An 18,641-nucleotide genomic window follows, 5' to 3' on the forward strand; every position below is an offset into this window, starting at 1 on the left:
TGGGGGTGCAGAAGCTGAAACAGGGCAATTCTTTTTAAAAAATAATTTTTTATTTGTTTTTCATACAGAAAAGCATACAGAAAAAAAACCAAAGCAAAAAAGGTTCTCTGGAGCCTTTTGACTTCCCTCCATCCCTCCATGGATTCCATTTCTAAATCTTGTTCCTGCATCTTTTACTGCAATCTATCTGTTATATATCCATAGTGTCCAAAGTCCGTGTTACTTTTCAAGTGTCATTGTTTTCCTGCTGTTACCGGAAAAATCCGAGGGCTCCCTTGGACAAAATAAAGACACCAACCAGGATAACTTGGAGCAAAACAGCAGCCTGTAGGCTTGGCCTTTATTGAACTGTTGCAACAGGGTGTTCCCCTCACTTGCAAGAGAGAGGAAAGACCCAGAAAGATGGTGATACGGAAGGGGGGGCGTGCCTTCCTTCACCCTTCCGCCAGTCACCAGAGGGTCCGAGGCGATGACCTCACAGGGCACCCAGCCCTACACTCACCCCTCAGCCCCCACCACCGTTGCACAAGCACCACACCCTATCCAAGCCCCAAAATTTAACTGCCTTTCCCTTTTTCCACACGGGCGAAATAAGCCCAAACTCTTAAGCCTCTTTCTCTTAAGCCTCTCTCTCGCTCCATCTTTATCGTGGGTAGACCGTATCAAACTGTGTCCCCCATTCGTTTCAATGGCTGCGTTATATCCAATCAGAACCATGCATTCGCCTTGCAGAGCTAGCTCAGCGAGCCCCTGCATGCCTCATTTAACCTCTTGACAAGCTGCTGACGGCTCCCCACTGGGAGAACAATGGAACCGAAACTCGTGAACCCATGAAAGTGTCAAATCTTGCAACAATGTATCTATTTTGTTTCCGACTTCAATTATCAATATAAGAATGGACTGAAACGGACTAAAAACTTCTAAAATTCGTATAAAATCAACTGCAGCTCTGATTTCCTTGGTTTTGGTGTCAATCAACTCAGTTTCTTCAGGACTCCATGACACCTCCTCTGCCTCCATAATCCCTTGAGTGAGGAGTCACGTACTCAGGAAGACCCTAATCCAGTCAAATCACTCTGCCCAACCTTTCCTCCGGGCAATGCCAGGTGGCAGACTTTACATACTTGGACTATTGTCTTCTCATCACCGGTACTCAGGAAGCTCTTATCCGCGCATATCTCCAGCTCTGCATATTCCCCCTCCCTCCTCCATATGTTAATCTGTGTAACCCAACCTCTCCTTAAAATATTCATGATGTAATCTGTGTAACCCAACCTCTCACTAATGTATTCATGATGTAACTATGATGTATTTTGCATTGTATTCTGGGACGTGGGGGGAAGTTTCAAAAACTCATGTCGCCCCTTTCTCGGGGTTCAATCTCGTCTTGAACCTGTTGCGCAATAAACTTGGATCTTCTGCAGTTTGCTCCTGTCTCCGGCTAAGCTCATTTTCTTCTGCAGGGACCCGCAGACCTCGTCCGACGAGCTGGGTGGCAGAGTAGCCCCGCACCCAGATTTTGCCGTAACAGATGGTGTGCAAGACCTTATAAAAACTTTTGAAATTCCCATCCTCTAGGTCAAGCCCACCCCCAGAAACATCATGCATACATTACAGAAAGGAGGGGTTGAGGGAGGAGTTGGTGGTGGTAACCTGAGTGTCCTGTCACCTGGCTGGTTCCTCCTTTCCCCCTCCCCATGAGTCACTTCCAGGAGACAAAGGGGAGTTTGCAGTTTCCTGCCCCCAAAGGGAAGATCTGATCATTGTCCTTTGTTTCAGTCCGTGCTGAATCCACTCCCATATGCAAGTTCTTTGTGATCTTGATGGTCTTCTGTCTAGAACCATCAGGGTTGGCATAGCAACCGGGCAGGGCTCCTGTGGATGTGCTGGGATGGTGAAGGGATTATGGCTGACCAGAACCAAGCCACCCCCCTTTGATAGTCCTTGTCATATGGAGTAAAACAAAAATGGAACAGTGCAAATCCGATGTATGGTTGATTTTTCTATGAATTTATAACAGAAGTGTGGTGTATGTAGTGTGTGAGTGTGAGTGTGTGAAGTTTGTACAAACTGAATGATTGGGGTGGGGGGGTTCCTGCTACAGTGCCAATGATTTCAACTGTTTACAGTGGTCTCTTAAATATGTTAAGAAGTTATTCCAGTCTTTCACAAATACTTGGTCTTCCTGGTTTCTGATCTATCCCGTCAGTCTTGCCATTTTGGCATATTCTGCCACTCTATTCTGGTCGGTACTTTTCTTCTTCTTTCCATCTCTGGGTTAAGAGCATCTGTGCTGCTGTTGTTGAATACATAAATAGTCTTTTCTTTTGGTGGTTCCGTACCTATAATTCCTAACACAAAAAGCCTCTGGTTTTTTGACAAAAGTTATCTTATTCCCCCCCCCCGAATGCTTTTACGGAAACAGGATGATTCTTTGGCTGGGGTCTGCACGAGGTCTTGTTCCACCCTGTTTCTGTGCTTTTCAGTGCCAGATTTCCCAAACTGGTGGGATCAGGGGTTGAATCTTTCAATTTTCAGCAGTGCCCCGTGCAAGGTCAAAATTTGGCACCCCTTACCTCTTGCTTTCTGTCCTGCTCAATTCACTATGTCATAACTCCTGCAGCGCCCCTAGGCTTGACACACAGTGCGGCAGAACAACTCGCGTTGCCCTAAATCTGCCTCTGGTGGGATCCTCTGCCAGTAGTTCATTCTCTCATTGCTGCATCATGTGATCCTTATTTACATTCCATACTGCTGGAGTGTGGGAACGGAAACTCAGATAAGGGAACTTCCGTTCTTTGTGCTTTTGTCTTTCTGCTCTTTGTTCTCTGCTTTCAGATGAAGAAGATGTCTGTCAGATACTGCTCACACCAGCCATGTTTTGTTGTTTTAGGTAAAGGGATCCCTGACCATTAGGTCCAGTCGTGACTGACTCCGGGGTTGCGGCGCTCATCTCACTTTATTGGCCGAGGGAGCCAGCGTACAGCTTCTGGGTCATGTGGCCAGCATGACTATGCCGCTTCTGGCGAACCAGAGCAGCGCACGGAAACGCCGTGTACCTTCCCACCGGAGCGGTACCTATTTATCTACTTGCACTTTGGCGTGCTTCCGAACTGCTAGGTTGGCAGGAGCAGGGACCAAGCAACGGGAGCTCACCCCGTCACGGGGATTTGAACTGTCAACCTTCTGATTGGCAAGTCCTAGGCACTGTGGTTTAACCCACAGCGCCACCCGCATCCCCTTTGTTGTTTTAATTTGCTGTAAATTAATAAATTTCATGATGCCACATGCCTACACAGCCTCGCTTCCTGCATATCTCTGCTAAGCATGCATACTGCTCCACTGGATGTATGTTGCAGTTCTCCTGCACACAGGCCATTGTACGCACATCCCCTAGGGGAAAGCTAAGAGGCAATGGGGCTGCAGGGTGCACTGGAGATATAAATGTCTATCAGACTTTGAAAAACTGGTGTCCTAGCAGTTCGAAAGCACGTGGGAATGTTGAGGATAGTAGGAGAGGATGTATTGATTAAATATGATCTTTCCTCACTCATGCTAGTGAGCTAGTAGCAGAGCACATTCCCTTGCATGTGGCTGGAAGCTAATTGATGGATTCGTTAAAATCATTTGAGTTAAGCAATCCAGTCTGGCTTGTCCAGATTGGATTGTTCCTGGTAAATCCCCTTTAGTTCCCTCTTGAAAACAATAATGTAATGATAAGGTTTACTTACATTCAGTTCACAGTATGATTCCGAAGGCAGGCTTTAGCTTGCAGTTACAGTTGCAGAGAAAAGTGTGGCTTCCTCCTCTGTGAGGGATCAGCCCATGTGCTGCTGGCTGAGAGCCAGCAGACAGCAAAAGGCATCAAGAGAGTCAAGAAGAGTGAGAGGAAGATGGCTGCGTGACTAGGGTCTGCCAGGGTCACGCCCATCTACCTGGTCACACACAGAGGGAGGATGCTCCAGACCAGGTGTGACAGGAAGTCCTCCTGGCTGGAGCAACATTCCCCTGTGTGTCCACTCTGGGCAAACAGGAAATGTTGCATTTGACTGCTTACGTGATGTTGCATCCCACAAATCTCAACAATTTCATCCAATCAATTAAACTAATACAGTGGTTGTGCATGGGATCCATTCCAGAGCTCTGGTCGGATCCCAAGGAATTCACAACTGGAGGTGCCTGTTCTGCGCATGCACGTGGCACAGTAGAGCGCTTGTGTAGAGTGCTTCTGCGCATGTGCACTCAGCGAAACCCAGAAAAATACTTCCAGGTTTGCCGTGTGCGTAACCCGAAGGATACGCAACCAGAGGAGTGCATATCCAGAGGTACCACTGTAGCTTTAGTTGAATTTTGAATAAATGTGCAATTTGACATAAGTGTTTTAAACTCTATCATGTTAGAGTCATCCGCAGTGGGTCATGCAAATTGCTATTCTGAATTATGCTTTTTAAAGGGTAAAGGGCACCTGGGATGAATTTCTGGACCTCCCAGAAGTTTGGAAAATGCTGCTCTAGATCCATGGGCTTTGCAAAACACGAAACTGTCCGAAATGTTGACTGTGGAGCGCTGAAGCAATCTGGATTTTTTGCTGGCTGGTTGGTTCATGCAAAGCAGCAGGTGATTTTGTTTTGAAGCTAAATGATTAATAATAATAATTATGAGATCCTCTGCTTTAAAAACAAATAAAAACCCAGAGCTGTTGTGGGAACTCTGCAAGAAGAATCCTAGATACCCTCACATCACAATGTCTCTTAGAAACCCCCAAAAACCTATTATTTGGAGGTCTGTAAAGCCCCAGGCTCATTAGAGGTTCCCAGAAAGAAAAGCTTGCGTGAAGCTGCAAAGATTTTAAAGATGTACAGGCAAGAATACACATAGCTTGGATGCCTCTTAATTATTTTAAGATAAGAAAGGGACAACCCCCACTTCTCTCTCTCCCCCCCCCCCAGGGATTATGGAAGAAAGTGAATCCCTTTTAATTTTCACATATAAAGATCCAAGACTTATCTGCAATTTGGCAAGCTTAATCCATTCTGGGCCCTATGTCTAATTTGACCAAAAGGGGAAAATATCATCACTGTTTTTAGATTTGTCATTACAGCGAATTGGGGAGCATAGCTTATTTTCATACAGCACAGCTCAGAACCTGAATTATGGATCATAGCGAAGAGACCAGAGAGCAAGTCTTCAAATCTTCAAATATCTGAAGGGCTGTCACATGAAAAATGGAGCAAGCTTATTTTCTCCTGCTCCGGAGGGTCGGATCTGAACCAATGGATTCAAATAGCAAGAAGGGAGATTCTGACTAAACATTAGGAAGAACCTTCTGACAGTAAGAGCTGTTTGAAAGTGGAATGGACTCCCTTGGGAGGTTGTGGACTCTCTGTCAGGAGTGCGTGCAGGAGCCAGGCCCTGTGACCAGTAGGACTCTGCAGGACTGGGGCCTTGCTAAGTTTGCTCTGAAGAGGCAAGGCACGGCCACACAGGTGAGGCCAATTGGTAACTCACAGCACCTGGTGGCAAGAGCCGGGAAGGGATATAAGGTCAACATTTTCCCTTCGGCTCTTTGCCACAGCAACACAATTCCTGCCTTGCTGTGTTTGACTCCTTGACTCCTTGCTTCTTGATCCTCAGACCCTTGACTTCGTGCCTCCTTGCTTCCTGACCCTCGGACTCTTGGCTTCCTGACTCCTGGCTTCTGAACTCCCGTTCCTGCTCCCACCCCGCCATCTTGCCCCCGGTCCCGACGTCCCCAGCCAGGACTACGATCACCCGTGAACCGGACCGTGACACTCTCCTTCCTCAGAGGTTTTAAGCAGAGGTTGGATGGTCGTCTGTTAGGGATGCTTTAGTTGTGCACTCGGAGTTGGACTAGATGACCATTGGGTCCCCATCTGACTCAATGATTCAATAATTCTAATATTGTTATTAATATATATATATTTAATATCACCCTTCATCCGTAGAGCTCCAGGCAGGTCACAACATGCAAGATACGTCATAAAATGCAAGATAAAAACACAAAATACTTAGTCAAAACACCCCCAAACCCCACCCGCTAAACAACTGTAGCTGGAAGCTTCAGTATTCAAAGCAGGAACGGGAAAGCTAGAGCTAGAGGCAAGGAGCAACATATTCTATCCCCCCCTTTTTTTTATTAAGGTGATTTCAGTTAAAAGTGATACAGAAAAAAAGGGAAAGTAAGAGGGAGAAAGACAACAACAAAGATACATATAAAAGCAAAAATGTGCAAAAGAGAGAGAGAGCAATATATGCTATCGTATCGTATCATATTGAGGCAAGGAGCAAACATTTCAACAGGAGAGCATCTGTACGCTTTCATGCACATAATTCCAATCAGTCGTTTATGTTGTTGATTTTATCTGGTTGAAAGAAAGAAATCTTTCCGACTGCAAAAGCAAGTCGCCCGAGGAAACGGTGCATAATTCAAGGTTCCGGGTTGGAGCGAGGGGCGTCGGACTCCGATGAGGCGATCTTTGAAGTGCCTTTCAACACCGGTGACGCCAGATACTTTTAAGAGGGATTTCAAGTTAAAAAGAAGAACCTTCTTTTTTCCCCCTCAGCGAAATAAAGATTGGCAGCGATGCAGAGAGGGGTTACATGAATAATTGTCACAAAGCAAGAGGCTTAATGAGCACGGCCTGCTCAGCTTATCAAAGAACGCAAAAAAGTGTCAGTGTGTAATTACCTTGATATGAGGGAAGGGGCCAGGGCGCAGGAGCAGAGCATGCCGCTCGCATGCAGAAGGGGCCCAGCCGGAGTCTGTGGCTTCTCCGTCTAAAAGCGATCTCAGGATGGAGAGATGGAGGAACTCCACTCTCAAAATAGGAAGGGCTGCTGCCGGACAGAACTGACCACAGGGCTTAGGGCCCTCGTATCTACGGGACCGCCTCTCCTGGTCTGCCCCGCAGAGGACCTTAAGGTCCATGAATAACCATCGTTTAGAGGTCCCGGGCCCTAAGGAAGTCAGACTATCCTCCACCAGGGCCAGGGCCTTTTCAGTGATGGCTCCGACCTGGTGGAATGCTCTGTTCCATGAGACCAGGGCCCTTCAGGATTTAACTTCCTTCCGCAGGGCCTGTAAGACAGAGCTATGCCGCCTGGCCTTAATTTGAATTCAGCCTGATCTTTTATTTCCCTTCTCTTCCCTCCCCTCCCCTTTTATGAAGATTACCTGCTTTGAGACCCCACACCTAATTCTCCCCAGGTCTCCTCGCTGGCCCAAGTAGGACCAATTCAGCCAGCTAGCCCTGGGGATTATCTAATGCTTATTTCCCCTAAAATGATTTCTGAACTTTGAATTTTATTCTTATTCATGTTTTTATACTGTATTTTGAGACTCCGTTGGGTAGTGATAAAGCAGGATATCAAATCCAAACTCCTCCTCCTCCTCCTTCTTCAGCAGGCCATATCAGGGCCCTGTGGGGCAACCTTCTGTCCCACCAGGTCCTGTTGCTGCCCCCAGACAAAGCAAGCTAGCTTGTTTTCCTGACAGATGAACAGAGGTGGCTCCACATTAATCAAACACCTGGAGAGCCTGGCAAATGGCCATCTTCATTACTCCTGGTGCTCAAAGCCCTCCACCCCCTTCCTTGTGTCATGGTGTGATGGCCTGGGATTCTGATTCAGAGGCTGAACCGGAGGAATCCCAGCCTGCACAGGAGTCCCCGCCTCCAGGGCCGGCTGAACTGGGGCAGGGCCTTGAGTCTGAAGCGCCTGCACCTGTGCCGGATCCTCAGGAGCAGGCACCAGGTGAATCCACTCTGGCTCCAGAGGTGGTTGAGGACTCAGTGCCTACAGGTGAGTCTCCCCCTGGGCCCAGTAACCCTTCAGCCTCTCCTGAACTGCAGAGGCTCAGGGCAGAGAGGCGAAGGGAGCTGGTTTCTCCCAGGAGGAGTGCTCGCCTTAAGGCCAGGAGAGGCGGGTCTCCTGGGGGCCGGGGCCGCCCCTGGCCTCAGAGAAGATAAAGGCCAGTCAGCCCGGTCCCAGGTTGCGGGAGCAACGTCGCTGTTGAGTACCTGTTCCTGCCCGGACCCAGACCTGACCCTCCAGTGTTCCTGTCCCCGCCCGGCTTCCTGCTTCGGACCTCACCTCGCCCCTTGTGAACTGTTTCCAGGCTAGTGACCCAGGACCGGACTTTGACTACGCCAATGGTAACCTTCCCCCTGGGACCAGCACACATGGTCTCTGTGTGGAGACTCCTCTCTGTCTTCAAGCTCAAGCAAGTTCTCAGTTTCCCAGGCTCCTTGAAAGGGCAAGGAGGGAGTCCCTGAGCTGCAGAGAGGAGACCATGCAGAGATTCGGGTTTCTTGGTCGTTGCTGAGGGCCAGCCCTAGCCCTAGGTGCTGGTACTCAGTTGCTACAGTCAGTGCCACACTTTTAAAATTGAAGAAAGGTACCCCAGCATCTTTAAGAGCACCAAAGGTGGTTGGGGTGGACACCTCTGGGAAAGAGCTGGAAGAGGCTTCTCTGGCTCCAGGTGTCAGGAGTGTGTGCAGGAGCCAGGCCCTGTGACCAGTAGGGCTTCGCAGGACTGGGGCCTTCCCAAGTTTGTTCTGGAGAGGCAAGGTGCGGCCTCACAGGTGAGGTCGATTGGTAACTCACAGCACCTGGTGGCTGGAGCCGGGAAGGGATATAAGGTCAGCATTTCCCTTCGGCTCTTTGCCACAGCAACACTTTCCCCACCTTGCTGCTTTTGGCTTCTTGCTTCCTGACCTTCTGACCCTTGACTTTGTGACTCCCTGCTTCTTGATCCTCAAACCCTTGACTTTGTGACTCCTTGCTTCTCGACCCTCAGACCCTTGACCTCGTGACTCCTTGCTCCTCGACCCTCGGACCCTTGACTTCATGACTCCCTGCTTCTCGACCCTCGGACCTGTGGCTTCTGGACTCTCGTTTCTGCTCCCACCCTGCCATCTTGCCCCCGGCCCCAACGTCCTCAGCCGGGACTTCGATCGCCCATAGACCGGACCGTGACACCAGGCATGGATGAGGCTGGGCCCAGCTTAGCCTTGAAAACATCACAACCTAGTCAGCTTCATTAATGCTTCCCTTTCCTATCCTTTACATTTGTCCCTGCCAAATTTCATTCCCCAGCTGTCCTGTTTATGGAGGTCGTTTGGTGTTTTTAGGCTGGCTTTCAAAGCCAGGCTGGCCAAATGTGGGGGTTCTCCTCCCTCTAAAACCAAGGGGGTCTCTGGTGGGGGGGGGGCGGCAGTTGTGCGATGGCTATACTGTTCCCCAGCTCCTTAAGCTTCAACAATGCCAGCAAGATATGGGAAACAATTAGATTGCAATTAATACACGGGAGGTACGTCAAGATAATTAGCCATGAGTTTAACGGGATGGATGTGACGACCACATTCGCCGCTAATTGATGTTTAGTTAATTTGCCAGCGGCTGCCTTGTTAAGCAGTTATGAATGGTGTAAGAAACCCACTGCAACTTGCAACATGCAGAAGGGGCCGCAATTATATCCGGCTGGCTTTGCAGTCGTCGGGTTCATCACGGCATGCAGCAAGTCTACAACTCTCTTTCTCTCTCGTTTATGTGAAGCTTTAAATCCATCCTTTCATGTACAGTGGTAGCTCTGGTTGCGAACGGGATCCATTCCGGAGGCCCGTTCACAATGTGAAAAGCCCGCAACATGAAGCGCCGAATCTGCGCAGGTGTGATTTGGTGCTTGTGCACATGCATGAGCAGCAAAACCCAGAAGTAACCCTTTCTGATACTTCCTGGTTGCCGTGGGAAGCAACCTGAAAGAATGTAACATGAGGTATGACTGTATTCATTTTATTTATGGCATTCTAGTCCCACCAAGCAGTTTGGGGAAACATAGTGTTCCATGCAACCCCAGTCTCTGAGTAGTGACAGACTCCATGGGTTCCAAGCTCTCACCCAGAGTTTGGTTTCCTTGGCATCAAGGTCAGTGGAGACTGTGATGTCTTCAGGATCACAGAATCTTAGAGTTGGAAGGGATCCTGGGGTCATCTGGGCTTTCAAGGTCAGCACTTTGAATTGTGCTCGGAAACGTACTGGAAGCCAATGCAGGTCTTTCAAGAACACACTTATGTGGTCTCGGCGGCTGCTCCCAGTCACCAGTCTAGCTGTTGCATTCTGGATTAGTTGCAGTTTCCGGGTCACCTTCAAATGTAGCCCCACGTAGAGCGCATTGCAGTAGTTCATGCGGGAGATAACCAGAGCATGCACCACTCTGGCCAGACAGTCTGCGGGCAGTGAGGGTCTCATCCTGCGTACCAGATGGAGCTGATAGACAGCTGCCCTGGACACAGAACTGACCTGCACCTCCATGGACAGCTGTGAGTCCAAAATGACTCCCAGGCTGCACACCTGGTCTATCGGGGGCACAGTTGCCCCATTCAGGACCAGGGAGTCCTCCACACCTGCACTCCCCCTGTCCCCCCAAAACAGTACTTCTGTCTTGTCAGGATTCAACCTTGATCCATTAGCTGCCATCCATCCTCCAGACACTCCAGAATTCCTAGTTTACACCCCCAGCACAGTCTCCTGTTGCCACTCCACTTCTGCAGGCCACCTGGGGGCAAGTTCCAGTTCTCAAAGACCCCTGGATCATTGTGCCCTGGTGCCAGAGAAGAGCGGAAACAAAAACCCCTCATTCCTTGCCTCTCTCTGTGGCTGCAGTCGTGATCACCAAAATGCCACCACTGATGTTTCCACCTCGACCCAGATGGTGGCGGGTGGAAGTTAAAGAGAAGGGAGGAGGGGTCTGGTGCTGTCTGGAAGCAGGTACTGGGGCGAAGCATGTCAAACTGGCTGGGAAAATAAGCAGAGCTATTTCGGAATTGTTCGGAAATGGCTTGGTTTATTTTCCAAGTCAGCCCGGTTAGAGCCCAGAAGAAACCGCCTGTTTTTAAGCAGTGATTTTGCTTGCGGAAGATCCACAGAAAGCTTCCTAGGAACCCCAAGGTCACAAAGGACACTGTTTCGGACCCCCCACCCCTGGCTTCTAGCGATATCACCAAGCTTGCTTCAGCCAGCCACCCAGGAGCAAAGTTCTGCTTTTCTGCCCCGTACGGAAAGCAGGCTTCATAGTCAGTCCGCCCCCCGACTCTTCTTCTGTTTATCGTAATAAGAAAGTGCTGTTGAAAAAAAAAAGCTTTGGTTTTTTTGCAGTATTCCCCATTGTGGGATCTCTGGGGGCGCAAGACAGCTTTGACGGCCGATTGCGGCGGTTTTGTTGCTTGTTAGATGAAAAGTGAAGGGTGAAGACAAGCCCATGAATCATTCCTGTTTGGTTTGGCTCGGGAGAAGGGATGTGTTTAGAAATGTTTGATTCCCTTCCTCCTCTGAAAGCCTTTCTTCTTCCACCCCGTTTGCTTTCTTAAACTCATTTCTCTCCCTCTCCTAGATTACCCTGAATTATTCCAAGATGGTAAAACAGGCAAACTCATCTTTTTCTTGACTTGGCTTCCTTCGCAGCAGATGTCGAATGAAAAAGTCTGGCTTTGAGAAAGGGACTTCTCCACAACGGCTGGGGAGATGAGGGCCTGGTTGCTCTGCGGGCAGAGGGAGAGAGCTGGGAACTGCAGCTCCTTATCCTTGTCTCTATCCCAGGAAGAAAATAATGTCTTCTCCTTGCCCTTTCTAGGAGACGTTTTCTGAGTCCTCATTTCCTTCCAGGGACATCTGCTCTGAGTTTGCCAAGGCTGAGCTCCCGCTGTTCGATTTGTCTCTGCCTTTCTCGCCGGAGAAGCTGCAAGCAGGGAAGGAAGGAAACATTATCTTTTTGTGCCATGCTGTGTTGAGCTAGGGGGTGTGCTGGGGCTTTGGAAAGCAAAGGGGCTCGGAGTCGAGAGTGGATTTCATGCTCTTTATTCAGCTCATAGTGGTGAGGAGGAATGGAAGTTTCCCCCGAATGTCTGCTTTATATACATTATTTACACAATGGGCCCCACGTGATTGGCTAATTCCGGGATTCACCTGCAGGCCAATCCGGTTGCGGATTCACTTCCACCTGGAGCTGGATTGGGTGGCTGCTGTGGACCAATCAGACTGCTGCATTCTGAATCCTATTGTTCTAGGACCAACGAGACTGCTGTAATCTGCATCCTATTGTTCTAGGACCAATCAGACTGCTGCATTCTGGACCCTATTGTTCTAGGACCAATTAGACTGCTGCCTTTTGGATCCTATTCATAACAGAATGCAAACTCAGGGGTTCATTGCCCTGAGCCCCTTATGAGCCGAGCCGAAGGCTGGCCCAGTTCCTAATGAACCCACAGCCACTATCTTGTTTTCCAACATAAATACCAATAAGAACATCAGAACATCAGAGGATCTCCCTGGATTGGGCCAACGGCCCATCTATTCTATCTCCCTGTTCTCCCAGTGGCCAGCCAGATGCCAGCTGGAAAGTGGCAAGCAGGATTTGAGCACAAAAGCCCTTTGCCCTCCTGTGGTTCCCGGCAACTGATATTCAGAAACTGTGCTGGGCCCAGGGGTAACCCGTGACAGAAGGTCCAGGATCTGTCCAGAATCCGAAGGTCCCGCTAGGAGTCAGTCCGACAGGGCCAAGGCAGGACACGAGGCAGGAAACCAGGCAAGGACAGGTACGGGATCTCAGGCAGGATCTAGCATACAGCAATGCTGCTCCCACAACCTGGGGTGGGGTCCGACAGCATTTTATCTTTGTCGGGGTAACGGCCGGTCCTGATCCCCTGGCGACTCACCTCCCTGTCTCACCAGAAGTCGAGCACTCCTCCTGTGAGGGCGGGGTATAAATAATTTTTTTATCATCATCATCATCATCATCATCATCATCATCATCATCATCATGTGTCTTTTTGTGCTGCTTTATCATCAAATTTTAGAATTGGAAGGTACCATAACGGTCATATGCCAGCCTCCTGCAATGCAGGAATTATAGGTGGCTAGCACCCACCCGGAAGCGATTTTGCGTCAGGCACCCACAGGACTTTCTCAAAATTCCAGATCTCTGAGAGTCTTTGTTTTAAGCTTTATAATGGCTGCAACGATTGTTGGGGCAAGGAAATAGATGGACCAAAATTCACTATATCTTCAGGAAAGGCTAATGAAACATGTGGAGCCAGATCGGACGTGAGGTTGCCAGGCTAGTAATAGATGGACTTATGGACTATGGTTTGGGGATCGAAACTGGGGGAGGGAGGGTGGGGTTTGGAATCCAAAAGGGGCTTGATCTTCTTTATTCTGTGTTTAATTTTGTGTTGATATTTGTATAAGAAGGGGGAATTCGTGGAAGGGAAATAGGGTCGACCTTAGAAAAAGTTTTCTATAAACGATTGAGGTATATAAGTTAAAAGTTGATATATAAATGGAACTAAATATAATAATGAATTAAGGTTAAAAATTTAATATAAATAAACATAATAGCAAATTAAGGTTAAGAAATTAGAGATAAGAACTTGTTGGATAAATATTTGGACTTGGAATACAAGAAGGGGAGGTGAGGGGAAGTCGCGGAAAAAAGTTATGGAAAATGGGACTGTAAAGGATGAATTCTTTCCCCCCCTTTTTTTTGCTTTTCGTTTTTTGTATTATTCGAAACTTTAATAAATATTACTTTTTTTAAAAAGAAACATGTGGAGCCAGCAGTGATGGATAAACTGACAAATACAATCCAGAAAAGAGAAAGCATGAGATGGAATATAATGTATGCAGAGAGATGGGACTGTTTTGTGGACAGCTTGAAAGCACTGTGCGGAAATGAGAGGCTAGGAAGATATTTGTTTACCTAGATTGGGTATTTGTCCCCCCCCCTCTCTCTCTTCTGTTTATCATTGTATTATAATGCAGTTCTTTTCCCTTTCTGTAGTTTAATGAAGAAGAAAATTTATTTCTTAAAGGAATTCCAAATGCGCCTCCTGTCTGGCGATCCCTGCTCTGCTAAGATAGCCACCACAGCTCCATACAAGAAAAGGAATGAGGAGCAAACATGCAATAATGCATGTTGCAATGGTTGTATAACCCAACTGTGTTATCTGCTGAATGGTTGAATCATGTCTTGAGATGATTTATTTGATCGCTATTGCAATAATGTATTGATTTTCAATTTCCATGTCCTCTTGGGAGCTGTTTTGAGTATGCTATAATAAGAAAGCATGGGACCAAATAATAAGAAAGAGTAGAAAAAGGATGCAGCTCTGTGCTGTAACTGTTGCAAGTATTGCTGGCCCCTTAGCCCAACCCCTTCCTCCTTTAACCACGCCCACTTTAGCACCACTTCTGCGCAGCTTTGGCTGCACATCTTCTCTAAAGAAACTGCCTATTTAAATCCAATATAATATATCGTGGGATGCCTGGAGAATGGGTATCATGAGGGCACAAAGACTGGATATAGTTCAGCGGCCAGAACTTGGAGAGCCAGCCCTACAGTGTGAAGGCATTTGATGTTTATGAGATATGGCTTTAAAGGGTAATTAAGACAAGTTAATGGAGAAGGGGAGGTCTTTCAGTGCCTAATTCATAAAGATCATATCACCCTTTATATATTGAATCCATAGCTCAGTTGGTAGAGCATGAGACTCTTAACTACAGGGTCATGGTTTGAGCCCCATGTTGGGTGAAAGAGTCTTCATTACAGGGAGTTATAGAATTGTAGAGTTGGGACCCCAAGGGTCATCTAGTCCAACCCCCCCAATACAGGAATCTCAGCTAAAGCATCCATTATGGCAATTGAAATTGACTCCAGATGGGGGGATTCCCTCGTTACCTCCAGTTGGGCCATCACTTACAGCTGCTCCACTACCGGTTGGGTCAGGGGAGGCTGAGGCGGTCCCTTGGTCTAGTCACCCACCGACGTCTCCCGAGCTGCAGAGACTCAGGTCTGAGAGAAGGAGAGACCTGAGTACTCACAGGAGGAGTACTCACCTTCGGGAGAAACAGGGAGGTGAGTTGCCGGGGGATCAGGACCGGCCATTACCCCGACAAAGATAAAAGGCTGTCGGATCCCACCCCAGGTTGTGGGAGCAACATTGCTGCATGCCAGATCCTGCCTGAGATCCTGTACCTGTCCTTGCCTGATTTCCTGCCTCGTGTCCTGCCTTGGCCCTGTCGGACTGACTCTTAGCAGAACCTTCAGATTTTGGTCTAGTCCTGGACCGGTTTTCACAGGTTACCCCTGGGCTCAGCACACACATGTTCCAAGTTCTTAGGTCCAAGAGGCTGGGGAGATGGCCTTCTTGAGGTGTGTGTGTGTGTGTGTGTGTGTGTGTGTGTGTGTGTGTGTGAAGGTGCAGGCACATAGTTTAGGGCTGCATACCCCCCAAGAGTCCCATTTTAAGTGGGACATCCCGGATCACAGAAGCCAATCCCAGCTTCTCCTTGAATCCCAGAATGTCCCATTTTTTGAGGTATGGTGCTCACTCTGGCGCAAGTCAGCAGTGCAGCTGGTCTGAAAAGTGCCAGAGCGGCAGACCAGAAGGCGCTTTGGTGCAACCCTGCTGATGACTGCCAGAGCCCCAGCCTGTCTGGCAATCGTCAGCAGGGACACGCCAAAGCGCTTTCTGGTTCACTGCTCTGGTATGACCCTGCTGAAGATTGCCACAGCATAAAAGGCTGTCGGACCCTGCCCAAGGATGCGGGAGCAACATTGCTGTTTGCTAGAACCTGCCTGAGACCCTGTGCCTGACCTAGCCTGGTTTCCTGCCTTGGCCCTGTTGGACTGACTCCTCGTGGAATCCTTGGATTCGGGACCAGACCTGGACCGCGTTGCTCGGGTTAACCCCCAGGCCCAGCACAGTTGTGGATTTTTGAAGGAATGTTTAGTGAGACCTTTCATAGTGACCTACTGACAGACACACTGATGGCAGTGAATTTTTTCTAGCTGGACCATTTCTGCACATGAAAGTGATAGTCTTAGAGTCAGAATGGACCCAACGTTGCATCTAGTCCAACCCCTTGCAGTGCAGGAATCACAGCTACAGAACTATTCTGGCCCCTTTCGGGCTGGGTAGAAATATTCTTTGCCTGTGCAGAAGGCAACAGACCTTTGCCCACGTGCAGTTGCACTGCAGGCTCCACGTCTCACCCCAGCTGCTTTCTCCCATCTCTTCAGCGACTCTGCGATGAGCAAATCTCCCTCTTTTGCATTTCTCCCCGTTGTGCATATATTAAAGGCCTCTGTCAGGGAATGTGATATGAACTGTAAAGCTCATTACTTAGTAAAACTCCTATGGAGTTAAAATAATGAAGTTAGTAATGAGATGATAATAATGAGGATAAGAAGGGAACAAAGGAGGGGGTTTAGCGCGGCTGAAGAGTGGCCCTGTCAGGCGGCGAGGCGAGGCCGCTTCCTCACGCGGTAGATTTTGGGTGCCGCTAAGGTTGGCCAAGTGGATGGCTGCCAGCAGCCTCTAAGAAGAGCTCGGATCTGCCTGTCAGCTCCACATGTGACTCCCCTACAAGGAAAATAGCAGCGGGAGAATCTGTGAATTCCAGCTTGCCTTCCTTTTTACCAATCTGAAGTTCAGTTTGCCTCATTTGTGCACTGGTTTGCATTTTTCATCGCCTTTCTTTTCCTTTTTTAAACGTTTTCCTGAAATTTCACCAGCGGTCTGTGTGTGTTTCTCCTGATGAAGAGATGAGTTTGGATTTGATATCCCGCTTTATCACTACCCAAAGGAGTCTCAAAGCGGCTAACATTCTCCTTTCCCTTCCTCCCCCACAACAAACACTCTGTGAGGTGAGTGGGGCTGAGAGACTTCAGAGAAGTGTGACTAGCCCAAGGTCACCCAGCAGCTGCATGTGGAGGACTGGGGAAGCGAACCCAGTTCACCAGATTACGAGACTACCGCTCTTAACCACTACACCACACTGGCTCACTGGTGATACAGACACCGACTGATTTGCATCCGCCACTTCTGCGCATGCACGTGACATCATTTTGTGCATCTGCGCATGCACGAGTGGCGAAACCCGGAAGTAAGTGCAGAACTTTTCTGGCTTTGGTTTGCACTGATTTTGTTTTATATGTTTATGTATAATTTCCATTTATAACAAATAAACATTCCAGCAAAGAAATTGAAACAATTCTCACGTATCGAACTTTGATTTCCCTCCCCTTTCTTTCAGAGCTTCCATGAACTTACCCTCTTTCTTCTTCTTCTTCTTCTGCATATCACAATTAACTCTATTTATTCTTTCCCTCGTCTATTTCATATATGTTTTAGAAACTACAAGTTTTACAGCAACCCTGCTAGTGTCTTAATTTGTTTACAATTTGTCTATAAATATTCAATAAACAATTTCCATGTATCGTGGATGCTCGGATTGTGAACGGGATGCACGTTTGAAACCCGTAACATTTGCAACCCGTGCCTGCGCCTGCGCGGGTTGCAATTTGGTGCTTCTGCGCATGCGCAAAGCATGATTTAGCGCTTCTGTGCATGCACAAAGTGTGATTTAGCGCTTTTAGCGCTTCTGTTCATGCACGACTGCCGAAACCTGGAAGTAACCCGTTCTGGTGCTTCCGGGTTTTGGCGGTCCGCAAACCGAATAAACACAACCTGAAGCATCTGTAACCCAAGGTATGACTGTGCTGAATTTTTTTGCTGGCCAATGGGTCACCTAGCCCAACCGCTGCAGTGGGTCGTGCCCATTATTGGCACATATATTTGGGGAACCCCTTTGTATTTTATAACTCAGGCTCCCAGATGCCTCTGGTCAACTCTGGCCGTCTCGCGTTGAGTTTCATGTCTTCCCTTGCTTTCCGACTCGTTCAATATGACAGAGACTGCTTTAAACGGAAGCACATCTCGCTTGAGCGCAGTGCAAATAGACAGATCCCCACACTACACATTTTACAGGAGGGCTTTTAACTCGGCATAATTAAAACCAAACAACAGTAGCCCCCAAAGCTGAGGAGGTATTTATACAGACTAATAGCTCTCAGGTAGAGTTACACACGGACGTCTGGCTGGAGAATGATATGGAAGACTCTCTCGTATTGCGACTTAATCCGGGTTGAGGAGCAAGAGCATCATGGCGGAGGGGAGAAGATGGAAGGGGGGGTGTTTTGATTTTTTTTTGGGGGGATAAGGAGCAACAGGCACCTGTAAAGCTCTTGAAAAGTGAGCTCTGATGCCCAGGCACTGCTTCTCTCTCTATGAGAAAGATATATACAGTGGTACCTTGGTTCTCTCCATTCTGAAATCAGCCCTGAGTGCTCACTGGAAGGACAGATCATGAAGCTGAGGCTCCAATACTTTGGCCACCTCATAAGAAGACTCCCTGGAAAAGACCCTGATGTTGGGAAAGATGGAGGGCACAAGGAGAAGGGGATGACATACGACGAGATGGTGGGACAGTGTTCTCGAAGCTACCAGCATGAGTTGGACCAAACTGCGGGAGGCAGTGGAAGACAGGAGTGCCTGGCATGCTCTGGTCCAGGGGGTCACAAAGAGTCGGACACGACTAAACGACTCAACAACAACAACCTTGGTTCTCAAACGCCTTGGTACTCAAACAACTTGGAACCCAAACACTGCAAACCCGGAAGTAAGTGTTCTGGTTTGCAAACTATTTTTGGAAACTGAATGTGCTCCGTTTTGAGTGTTACGCTTCCGTTTTGAGGGCCACACTTCTGTTTTCAGTGTTACTCT

The 18,641-nt window shown here is 48.3% G+C and overlaps 1 long non-coding RNA gene across 2 annotated transcripts in view; it reads left to right on the forward strand.

Moving 5' to 3' along the window:
• Positions 1 to 1,542: 1,542 nt before the first annotated feature.
• Positions 1,543 to 18,641, forward strand: part of LOC308597418 — a 353,964-nt gene continuing 336,865 nt past the window's right edge. The window contains exon 1 of one of the 2 annotated variants that reach the window (XR_014012962.1): positions 1,543 to 1,648. This is a non-coding gene — a long non-coding RNA (uncharacterized lncRNA). The remainder of the gene's footprint in view (positions 1,649 to 18,641) is intronic. The other variant, XR_014012963.1, reaches the window with a different exon arrangement.

This window comes from Podarcis bocagei (genome assembly GCF_964188305.1).
Source record: "Podarcis bocagei genome assembly, chromosome: 11".
Classification (NCBI taxonomy): domain Eukaryota; kingdom Metazoa; phylum Chordata; class Lepidosauria; order Squamata; family Lacertidae; genus Podarcis; species Podarcis bocagei.